The 11,362-nt window shown below is 40.7% G+C and overlaps 1 long non-coding RNA gene across 1 annotated transcript; it reads right to left on the bottom strand.

Annotated features, from left to right (window-relative positions):
• Nucleotides 1–509: 509 nt before the first annotated feature.
• On the bottom strand, nucleotides 510–3,422 carry LOC137480385 (uncharacterized). The gene is made up of 3 exons (XR_011002865.1): nucleotides 3,335–3,422; nucleotides 1,954–2,054; nucleotides 510–1,106 (listed from the first exon to the last, which is right to left on the bottom strand). It is a non-coding gene; the product is annotated as an uncharacterized lncRNA (long non-coding RNA).
• Nucleotides 3,423–11,362: the final 7,940 nt, after the last annotated feature.

Below are 11,362 nucleotides of genomic sequence, written 5' to 3'. Positions count from 1 at the left end.
TTTATGGGGAAAACCTTTTCTCTCTCATATGCTAAGGGGATATGGATTTCTAATGTGCATCCTTGCACCTATTTTACATTTAGTTACAAACTTCCCTATTATGCAGAGACCCTGTTGTGTGAGTAACACCACCTTGTGCCATACACAAACCTGGGATGATGCCTGCCAGGGTGCTCTGCAGCTCCCTGTGCATCCTCTAATGCTGACAGATCATGGCAGGGAGGGTAATTTTTCACTTATGAGATATATTGCTTCTTTCCCCAATAATAAACCAACAATTGCTAGTTATTGTTTCATCCTCAATCACATTTCCATAAGGGACTGGGAGAAAAATCTCTAAGGAGTAGGATTCTGAAGAATCTGATCCAAAAGTGCAAAGAATTGCAAAGAAAGCAAATAAGGACTGGTGAGCTCCCAGCCTTCCCGGGGCAGGAGGCTCAGGGGAGCTGTGGGGTGAGGGGTGGGAGCCTGGGGGGAATGGGACCCTCTGGCCAGCCCCAGCAGGATCAGCTGTTCCCAGAGCCGGGCTGGCCCGGGGGCAGGGGAGCCCTGTTTGCACAACACTTCATCTCAGTTAAGAAATCTGCCAAATCCAAGATCTCAGGGCCCATGGCAAAGATAATCCTTAGACCAAATAAGCGAGCACGGCTAATTGAGATCTGACAATGCGGCATTATTCACTTCAAGTATAAATTATAAACATTGTCTATTTATTCTGACTTGTACCTTCAGAATAGTTCAAGATATTGAGATCCTGGGAGCAGCTTCTGTGTGACTGAGCTAACTAGAGCACAGTCCTTGTTAATGATGCGGAAACCAACCTGAACAAAAATCAAGAACTGCTTAAGCTTTAAGCTGACACTCCAGCCAAGCCAAATATTTTCAGCTATACGTAGCTACATCGCTGCTCTGATTTTGTTTTTTCCATGCTATGTCTTTCTATATCTGCAAGTCACCCAGCTCTCAGGCCAGTTCCCATTTTAAGGGTGGAGGTGAAAGAGCAGGTTAGGTAGGAAGGTGTTTATCTGTTGTGCTGTCTGCAGACATTTGGTTTCTGTTCCTGCTGTTGTTAGTATTTGGCTCATCTTTGTCTGCTTCTCTTCAATCTAATTTTAAAGTCACAGAGATCATAAATCTGAGATTGGACGGTTTTGGTATGGAAAAGAACAGAATTAATTTTTTAAAGTTCATTTACTTTTGGTGATATTCATTCAAGAAAAATACATTTTAAGTAACATGCTATTTTTATGAAATTCAATTTTGGTTGTGTTTACTAAATGAAAGCAAAGAATATAAAGTACACAATGCACATTTTCTTAAATAAAAGGAGCAGTAAATATTAACAAACCTAGATCTAGCAACAGCTACTCACTTTCTCCTCCAGTACTGTAAGTTCATGGGGATCTTATTTCCCAGGTCAATACATTTTGCTCTTCTTGGGACTGAGGGACCCTATTATCTAAAATTGTTGTGGATGGGAGAAGAAATGGTGCTTCTGCAGCCTTGCAAGCCCCATCTTGATTTGTGTGGAGAGAAGGACAACAAACCCCTCTTCCAAAGAGATTTTGGGTGTTTCATCTACCTGGTTTTGTCCAGTCTCTTTAACCCTTAAAGATCAAAAGACAGAACTAGGGGAATGGGGAGTGGATTACTCCAGTCCTGGTGGGAAGGCCAAAGCTTCTGCATTAGTAGAAGAGGATTGTAAAAGTAGAAAACTGTAAAAAGGGTTTAAAAGGTGGCTTCCCCCTGTTTGCTGGAGTTTGGCACAGAAAAGACAGGAGTGGTAGAGAGAGATCTTTTAAAAACTATTTTTCATTTTATATCAGTTAAAATATTCCCTGTAAATTTTATAGTAAATTTTATTCAGATGAAAATCCCTAGCTCGTTACCAATGCCTTTGGAATTAGTCACTGTCACAGCAAATTAGGAAAGGAAGCTGGGATGGAGACTCACCCCATGCAGCTCGTGGGAGCAGGACTGGCATGAGGAGCTCCATGGTTTGGAGACTAAGGAGCCAATTCCAGAAACTGAATTTTTACTATGTCAAAGTGATCCTGTGTGTATGTATTTAAGAGTCAGGGAAGCCAAAGCAAGCAAATTGAAGAGTTAATGCAAAGGCAGACTTAAAGCAAGCAGCAATGTACCATTACAGCTATCCAGGCTCCCTGCAGATTATTGCCACACAGAGAAATTATGCCTTGTGGTTTCCTGACATGTTCTTTAGTGCATGATCAGGCTCCAAATGACTCTGGCCACATGATGTCAAAAGCAAACCTTCTAAAATACACTGAGACCTGCAAAAGGCTCTTGGTCCCCAAGGAACCCAGCAGCCCCATTCATGCCTGGTGCACACAGGGAAATAGCAGCCCTCACACCATCGGCAGAGGCAGGGGCTCCCTCAGGTTTCCATCACATGCTCTCCCCTTCCAGGTTTCCTTGTCTTGGAAGTCCTGAGCCCTGCACAGGCTGCTGTGAGCCCAGCCCATCCTGCTTGTGGTGAGGGAGAAGAAAGATTGCACAGGGTGGTGACATGGGCTTCCACTCCTCTTGCTCCCAGTATTCCTGGCATCCTCGGCAACACATTACAATGTTATTTAGTGGAGTGGGGAAGAATATTTTTACTACTTTTACCTCATCAGAAGGGTTTCTTTCTTGTTTTATGGACTACTTGCAATAAAGAGTTATGGGAGACACGATGTCAGTGTAGGGCAGGAAGAGCCCTCACCTTGGCAGCAGGTAGAGCTGAGCCTCTCCTGAGGCTGCTGGCAGGTGTGGCCAGCCACCCTCCTTCCAGATGTTAATTCCAGAGCACCTGGGGAATGGCCTCCCTTCCCCAGTGTGCCCACTGGGACATCCCAGCTCCCAGCTACTGCTGGGAGAAGAGAGGGCACTCTGAAATTAATGATTTGAGTTGCAATACTTTCCCCTTCTGTTCTGTGACAGATGTTCCCTTAGGGGCATATTTTGATCACACTTGCATTAGGGGGACATGAGAATGTAGTGCAGAAATGCAGAAAAGGACAGAGGTTGGGACATCATTGGCTCTTTCTGGCAGTGGTGCTTGCTCCATTCTCTCAACAGGTTCCCTGCAGAAGGGCCTTGATACTGGCTGTGCTCTCTGGGGACTGAGCTTTTTAAAGCAATATTCTGGTATTTACCTATGTCCCAATACTGAGGTCATTGTGAAAATCCATGTGTCAGGAAAAAAAAAAAAAAAGAAAAAACCCCAACCATTTGGTTTCAGAGCTTCACAGATTCCCCAAGGCTCCATGTTTAACTTGCAGGGTTCTATATTTTAGCTTTTTAATGGATCTTTAATAAAAGTGCAAATTACCCCTGAACCTGGAAGATACTTCAGTGCTCAGAACATCTCCAGCCAAGGCCATTCTGCCTGGGAGGAGAGGAGGAACCTGGACAATCCTTGCAGTGCTACAAGATGAGAAAGAAGGACAAGGAAAGAGAAAGCATAACCATATCATCTCTAATATGCTGGGGTTGTTAAAAGAAATCTCATATAAAAGATATAGAAAACATTATACTGTCATTAAATTGTTATTTTATATATAGATATACACACACAATGTTACTAAATTGTTGCATTAAATTATTCTGGATTAGGTATTTATGTATTTCACTTGTTACTGTCTAATTAAAATGAGAAGAAAATTAATCCTGCAGAATTAACATGTAAAATAAAATTTTATGGTTTCACTTGAATTAATGTTACTACAGAAACTAACCAATGCCAAAAGTTCCTGACACAACACTCATGTAACTGCTACAAGAGTGGAAAAGAAATGTCAACCTAGAATGCTGTTATTTGCCTTGCCAGCTTTAAGCTCTGGGTTTTGTGGGCTGGTATTATTCAAATGAGTTATTTATTTTTAATTATCATGCCAAGAATAATGTTTTTTTCCCTGATAGAACACACTCTTGCCCAGGGAAGGAAGAACTCTTTGTTACATGTATATTTACTTTCTCACACACAGTGAAGACATTTAAGCTCAGCAAAATTCCTAGGGAAGAGATTCAGAGGACATGCCTTTAGAAATCTAGTTTGCTGTGTGGTTTTTACTGTGGAGGAACAAACACTGGTGAAAGAATAAAGCATATTATAAAGGTACTACCTGACAAACACAAATAGATGGTTCAAAACACAGCTCCATACCAGCATCTGTGAAGAAAATTAACTCTACCCCAGCCCAAATCAGCCCATAAACAAATTTAAAGGGAAGTTTAAAGAGGATTAAATGCAAATTCCTCTGTAGAAATGAAGCTTGCCTGTATCAGAACTTAAAAATTATTAAAACTAGACCTTGGCTAGTTATTCCTGATAGATGTTTCAAATGACAGTCACAGCCCCTCTGGTTAACAAATTATTTCCAATTTAACTTCAGCACTCTTTACAAAAACATTTATTTTAAAATCTCCTCTTAGCTCTATGAAAGTACAACCCACCTCAGGGACTGCTGAAAAGCCACTGGCCATGGGCAAGATTTCACACACTTGTGTGTGATAATTACTGTCCACCTGACCCCCATGTTATCAATCCCTCCCCAGACTGGAGAGCCCCTAATTCAGATACTTATCCAAAGTAACCAGACATGGAATTGCAAAGCAAATATTTTGCCTAGAATGTATTTACTGTCTTTTTTTCTTCTTACCTCTATGCCCAATATTATTAATTAATATTAATAATTTTTAAATATCTTTTGTGAAAGTTTGAAGAAAGGATCTGGTTGCAAACATCAAAATAAACCAATAGACTTATTCAAATAGTTTCTCACAGAATATTCACCCTGCTTTATTTAAAGAGTATGCTGGGAATAAAATGGACTTTGAGCAGAGACTCAAAGAGAATCCTGTTGGAGACTGGAGAATATTCCATCCAGGAGAGATGTCCCCAGGAGACACAGGGGTAGAGGCCATGGATGATCTGCAATGGCAGTTGCAGGAAACCTTTGGAAAAGTGTCCCTAGCCCCTCCCTGTGCCTGGGCACCACGTGCTGCGGGTGATGCAGCAGTAGCAGCACCACAGCAGCCAGGGAGCCAAGGGCATCCTCACCTGAGGCAGCTCCTGCAGGACCCTGGGGCAGCCCCTGCCACTCCCCAGGTGATTTCCATCCATCCATCCATCCATCCATCCATCCATCCATCCATCCATCCATCCATCCATCCATCCATCCATCCATCCATCCCTCTCTCCTGCTGCACACAAGGGGTGTTAACTTGTCCTCAACACACTGGGCTATGCCTGAGTACCTGAATGCTCCTGCACACCAATTTCCTTCCCCAAAGCCTCTTTCTGTCATATGTCCTCCCCCTCTTTGAGTATTCTCATTTTAGCACTCAGAATAATATAAGGTTTTAAGTAAACCTTTTTGGTTGGTTTTTTGGGTTTGTTTTTTCAGGCTCAGTCAGGAAACTCTGAAGTGGGTAGGAGTTAAGCTTTTTTGATTCCAATAAAATTTGAAAACAGCACATCTTCCAGACTAACCATAAAAGTAAGCAGGAATTAGGTTTTGGAATTCTTTAAAGATTTAAATTCTTTAAAATTCTTTTCATAACCTTACACATTTCAGCAGTGATCCAAGAGAACTAGAAAAAACAAGTGGCAATATAATACTACAATGTCACATAAAAACATAGATTAATAGCAGGAAAATATGGGCTGCTCCATCTGAGATTGTGTGGGGAAGTCTTTGGAACTATTTTAAGTGACTCCAGCTTTTTTATTTATGGGAAGTACTTGAATGTTGACATTGAAAGCAAGTTTTGCAAATTCTCAAATACAGAATCTACAAGTACAGTAAATAAAGAAAAATGTCGTGAGATTAGAATCAACAAATCCTCCAAACTTTCAATCTTTAACATAAAATGACTAATGGATGAGAAAGTGACTTTGAGTTTAGATAACAAGAGCCAGCTCTTCAGATCAAATAAATGCACAAAAGCAAAACCAGAGCCCTGTTTCTAGCCTGTGAGAAACAACAGTAAAACTCTACTGACTGCAAAGGAGAAGAAATGAACCCCTTGAAGTTGAGAGCTACAGAAAAGCAAAAGCCTTTCAGACAATGAAAAAAAATCCATAATTTGACTCATTGCTGTCAAAATGCAGAGAATTGAGAGAAATGGGAACTGACAATATTGCCTGCAGAAACATCACAAGTGTTCTAATGGGGCTTAAGTAGCGAGAGCAGAGTCACTTCCTAAACTGCCAAAAGATATTCAATATAAACAATTCAGTCACTCACTCAAAAATTCAGTCAATCCATGCTGCCGTCTTAAAATTTAACAGTGAATTAAAAGGCTGTTACACTCTGGAGCAGAGTGTTTATGTTAATCACATGGATATTTGCACCTTCTTTAGCTCTGCTTTATTGTTCAAAACAATATTTTTTCCCAAGAAGATAATCCTTAATTACATTCTGCCTTTGTCCATGGTATCTCTGTTACCAAAACCAGCATGGACTTATAGATTTTTAAAGCCAGAAAGAGCCATTACAACACGGACCATATTTTTCATACAGTGGCTCATGCCTCTGGAACTGCATTTTGCAGGTTCAACCTAAACTTGTCTTTTAGGAAGTTATCCAAATTTGAACTCATAGTGGTAGAAAACCTACCACAACATTTGGCAGTCTGTTTCAAATGCCCATTGTTACAATTCCATGCTCACAATTCCTATATTTGAAAAAAAATTATAAATAATAAAACCCCCTGTTTTTATGTTCTTGGATCTAAGACAGAGTAAGGCCTGTTTATTGGCAGCAAGAGCACCTCTTCCTATTAGCGTGCTAAACATGAGGTTACAGGTCTGAGAAACTTCTTCACAGAGATAAATGAACACCTGAGAAAACACAGGCTTGTTAAAAAATGAAGGTGCATGGCTCTACTATGTGGCCCTGTGCCAACAATATGAAAAAGCAACTCCCAGCACCTGCACGTGCACGTACAGGTTTTGATTTTAGCAGATAAGTGAGGGTGCATGCCACCTATTAAAGTGCTGGAGAAAAGCTTTGATCCCACTGACGTCTTCTATATGTGTGTATAGGTGTACCTATTATATATATATTGAAAGGTATTTTAATTATTCATGTAGGAGCCTTTTTTAGCTGCCATTTTGTTTCCTCCAGGTTTTTGTGTTTATCACTCAGTGATACCTGGGATGACTGAGAAGTTGAGCAAGAGGGGAGGCCCATGTTTTGTAATTTTATATGCTTTATTGAGCAAAGCACCTGGAATGAAATACTGCCTCTGTCAAAATCAGTGCCAAAACTTCCACCCATTTCAGCAAGGCCAGAATTTCAGGCCCAAGTCAAAAGGTCATCTCAGGTGCTGAAAGGTAAACATCTGCCTAAGCAGGAAAGAAAGTTCCCTCATTGTTGGCTCAGATGCACAGACAAGACAAGGCAAGACACAGCAGATGAAGCTAAAAGCAGGGTGAAGGTTTACTTGTCACTCTTCAAAATATGACTTTCATGAGCAATGTCCAGGGCCTGATTATGTGGTTCTATCAGAATCCCTAGAAATTGTTTTTGAAACATGGAGATTTATGTTAATTGAAAACGTTAATGGACCTGGAGGTCTCCCCTGCCTCCAGCAGACATTTGACCTCCCCAGCTCCTGACCAGCTGCAGCCTGGCCCTTGGCTGTCACAGACCTGTGCTGGACCTGGCCCCAGAGGCTCTCAGGGGACTGATTCCTCTTGCACTGTGGCATATTATGCAGACACTTTTCCTATTTCACCTTCCCTCCTATGCTAAGAAGACTGGGGGCAGGGAGAGGGTTCCATTTCTGCCAGCCCTGACAGGCCCGGTCTCTTCTGGCTCAAAGCTCAACTGCACCATTTGGTGGTTGGAGTGCTGCTCTTGCTGGCCACTGGCCCCAGGAACCAGCTGAGCTCATTCCTTCAGAGACCTGTGCCCTCTAAGACCTTTTCCTTTTCTCCTCTTTCTGCCAGTTCCTGCCTGGAGCCTGCTTAGAATCAGGAACAGAGTCATTTACCTGGGAAGAGCTTAGCCAAACACCCAAGCCAGCAGCAGGGCATGGCAAAACTGAAACTTAAACATTCTCTTAGGCAATCTGCTTTATTTCCCTGTTAGTCAGGCATCAGTCTATTACACTAAATTTCTAAAAGCTTCAGTCATTTAATTTTTAAATGTCTCAAGCAGGAAGGCTTCCACAGTGCTTTTTCACACTCTCAGCTCTTATTCTTTGTTCCACAAGTGCTAATGCAGTTGCTCAGTGTCAAACAATCTGCCAGAACAGCAGTAAAACAGAATTCCTTGCCAGGGAAGCCTTAACACAGAGTCAGAAGTAGAAATATTTTCTTCTTAGGGGTGTGATTTTTTTTTTAATTTCCTGTAGTTAATTACATGTGTTAACACACTGTAGCCACAAGTAGATACAGAAAAGGCAAGAAACGGTCAGCTTTTACTGCATATCCAACTGCTCCAGGTACTGAGGCTCTGAATAAGTCAGTGAAGCAAGGAAGCATATGCTTCTCTTTGTAATTTATGTCAAATAAACTCCCAACTGTTAGAGTGGGAGTAGCCCTGGTGAGGAAACCCCATTGGATGGTCTCTGATCTACTCCCTTTGATCTAAACAGGCAGCAGTGATGCTCTTTCACCTCATTCTTACCTCTTGAGGTGTGTTTTGCACAGGTGCTCCAGTGCATAGCACACAGGTACTTTGGGAAAGGGCACATGGCATTTTTGCTGGTTGGCCTTCCCCTGTCCTGGGCTTACCCTGCCCAACAGGTTCCTGGCCTTGCTCTTTGGGTCTCCTTTCCAGGGACATTGGACACTGGAGAGAGATAAAGATAACCAACTTTAAAAATAGTACAAGGGCTCAATTCAGCAACATAAAATAGATACACATTTTATCCTTCCAGATTATTGACTCTTTTCAAGTTCTTCTTCAAGCTAGAGTTTTCCTCCCTTTCCCTTGCTGCACAGTGCTTTCTCACCAGGCACCTCCAGCAAAATTTCATTTCTAAGAGTATAATTTCAGTATAAATAAAGAGTATATATAAAGAGTATATTCATGGACTCATATCATTTCCTTGTGATACTGAAGCAATACTGTTAAGGAGAAAGACACAATTAAAGCACATTTTTCAGCCTTGATTTCAGAAGGACTTGGTGGAGTATTTTGTCAGGAAGTAGTAGACAAACTGCTAAATTATATTATTCACTCTGCACAGTCCTTCTAATCTAATTTACATGTTAGCAGTGGTTACAAAAATGTATCTTTAAAGCTAGAAGAATGATCCATGGCCATAAAAAACATTTAAGTCAAAAGAATTTAATTTTGACCTCCTTAAACTCAGTCAAAATGCCCAGATTACATTCAATAGATTCCAAACCGATTAAAAATTAGGACTGGGCAACAGTAAGAATTTAATTTCTAGGGTCACATTTTCACTGCCTTTAAATGGGCTCTCTGTACTTCCGTAGTTTTGAGCTTCAAGAAAGACTGTTCTGTGAAATTGCTTAGAACTCCTGTCCTGTTCCACTTGAAGGTTGGCTTTCCCATGGAAACCAAAGGAACAAACTCTTTTGCCTTTCTCCATTTAAAGATTCTCTCTTCCCAATGCACTTCAAATATTTCTTTTTACAATTTCATTAACTATCACTTAAAAGAATTGATTTTGCCACTCTTAAAGGATATTTCTCATAATCCATTCAGTATGTATATTTCCCTTCAGATGAAATTCAGTAGTTTCCTGTTAAGTTTCCACTCCTAGTTTCTAGGATGTGCATCATGTCATCTTGGTTTTGTGATTTTTGACAGTGGGAAAATTTTGTCTAGGTCAATTTTATCAGTCTTTTGCATAAGGAAAAGCATCCATTAGATAAACAAAATGTCTCCTTTCACTAGTGAGAATAACCTTATTTTTCTCAGCCACTGCTAATTACATAAATCTTTCTGTTTTGCAAGTGCCACGGGTTTTGATATTTGATACAAAGATTTAGATCTCATCACAAAGCCATGTGGAAAAACTGGGTTTGTAGATAGCAGCAAGAACATCAAAACTCAATTAAGCAGCACACAATTCTTTGGCAACAGCCAGTAACTTGTGCTCCTAAACCAGAATTACTAACTTTCACTGTCTTGAATTTCACAGAAATATCACAAAGAGATTCTTGAGGTAAACCAAATTAAGCTATGATTGCACTGTAGCTTGAAAAGTAACAAATTAATTGGCAACAGGGGTTTCCATGTTTATTGCCTCTCTATGGCTTCCAGATTAAATTTGTGCAGTCAGTGAGATTTAAAGCAAGCTTCTGAAGGTTGTCATATTTTTCTCTGTGAATTTAAGGCTCTAGGTTTACAGTTCTGATCATTACCAACAGATATAAATCTAAGAAAATCAACAAATGTGCCAAAGGCAAAAGGACAGTTCCATGATCCATATTTGCAGTAAGCAAAGCACCATTCAGCATCACTTTGAGAAAGACAAGGGAATCAGGAGAAAGAGCTTGCAGAACTGGAAGGAGAAATGCAGGATGAATTTTTTTACTCTGAAAAGATTTTTCTCTTCCACTGGCCAGTTGAAGAGAGAATTTAAATGATATGTTTGGCATCCTGTACCATCAGCAATTATGATATTTGCCTCAATGGCCTGGCTATGTTTAAGTATGTCTTGCATGGAGGGATGCATTCTCTGCTCCTTTCAAAGCTCATAGCATATGAGCTGGTACAAAAGCTGTGTAGCTGCATTAACCTGGCACTGATCCCAGGCTCATCAACCCTGCTGTTTGCACTTCCCAAGTGGGTTAAATTTATACTAATATGCTGCAGAAAGACACTGCTAGCAGAAGTATTTGCTGAGGCAGCTCCAGAAATGACCACTGGCCATTGAAGATTAACGATGTACTCACAAGTATTTCCAACAGCACTTGCAGAGGAAATACCATGCTCATGCACCCCCCCAAAAAGGATGGACTGTGTAACCTCTGTGTCATGGATTGTGCAAGATTTAACTATGACCAAACTGAGAATTTATGTGCATATTCAATTTGAATATATTCTATCAAATCAGCTGTGCAGTAAGTTAACGACACAGAAATGTTTCCGATGTCACTTCATCTACTCTGTCTGGGATAACAGCAGCCAGGAGAGTTAAGAGACCAGAGGATGTCAGAACTACGAATATGTCCTTATTCACTGACTGTACAAAACTGTTCTGTTCTTGGATTCACTCTGTGTCTAGCCTGGAGCTGAATTCTTTCTGGAGATCACTGCTATGCAATCATCATTTTCTGATGTGGGTTTCACTCACTATTGACATATTCCTTTGTCTTTGATAAGTGCACATGTATTGCCATGTATATTTTATCCACCATGAGTAT

This window comes from Anomalospiza imberbis, chromosome 11 (assembly GCF_031753505.1).
Source record: "Anomalospiza imberbis isolate Cuckoo-Finch-1a 21T00152 chromosome 11, ASM3175350v1, whole genome shotgun sequence".
Classification (NCBI taxonomy): Eukaryota; Metazoa; Chordata; class Aves; order Passeriformes; family Viduidae; genus Anomalospiza; species Anomalospiza imberbis.
The sequence above is the reverse complement of the archived record's forward strand: the minus strand, read 5'-3'. Positions and strand labels throughout refer to the sequence as shown.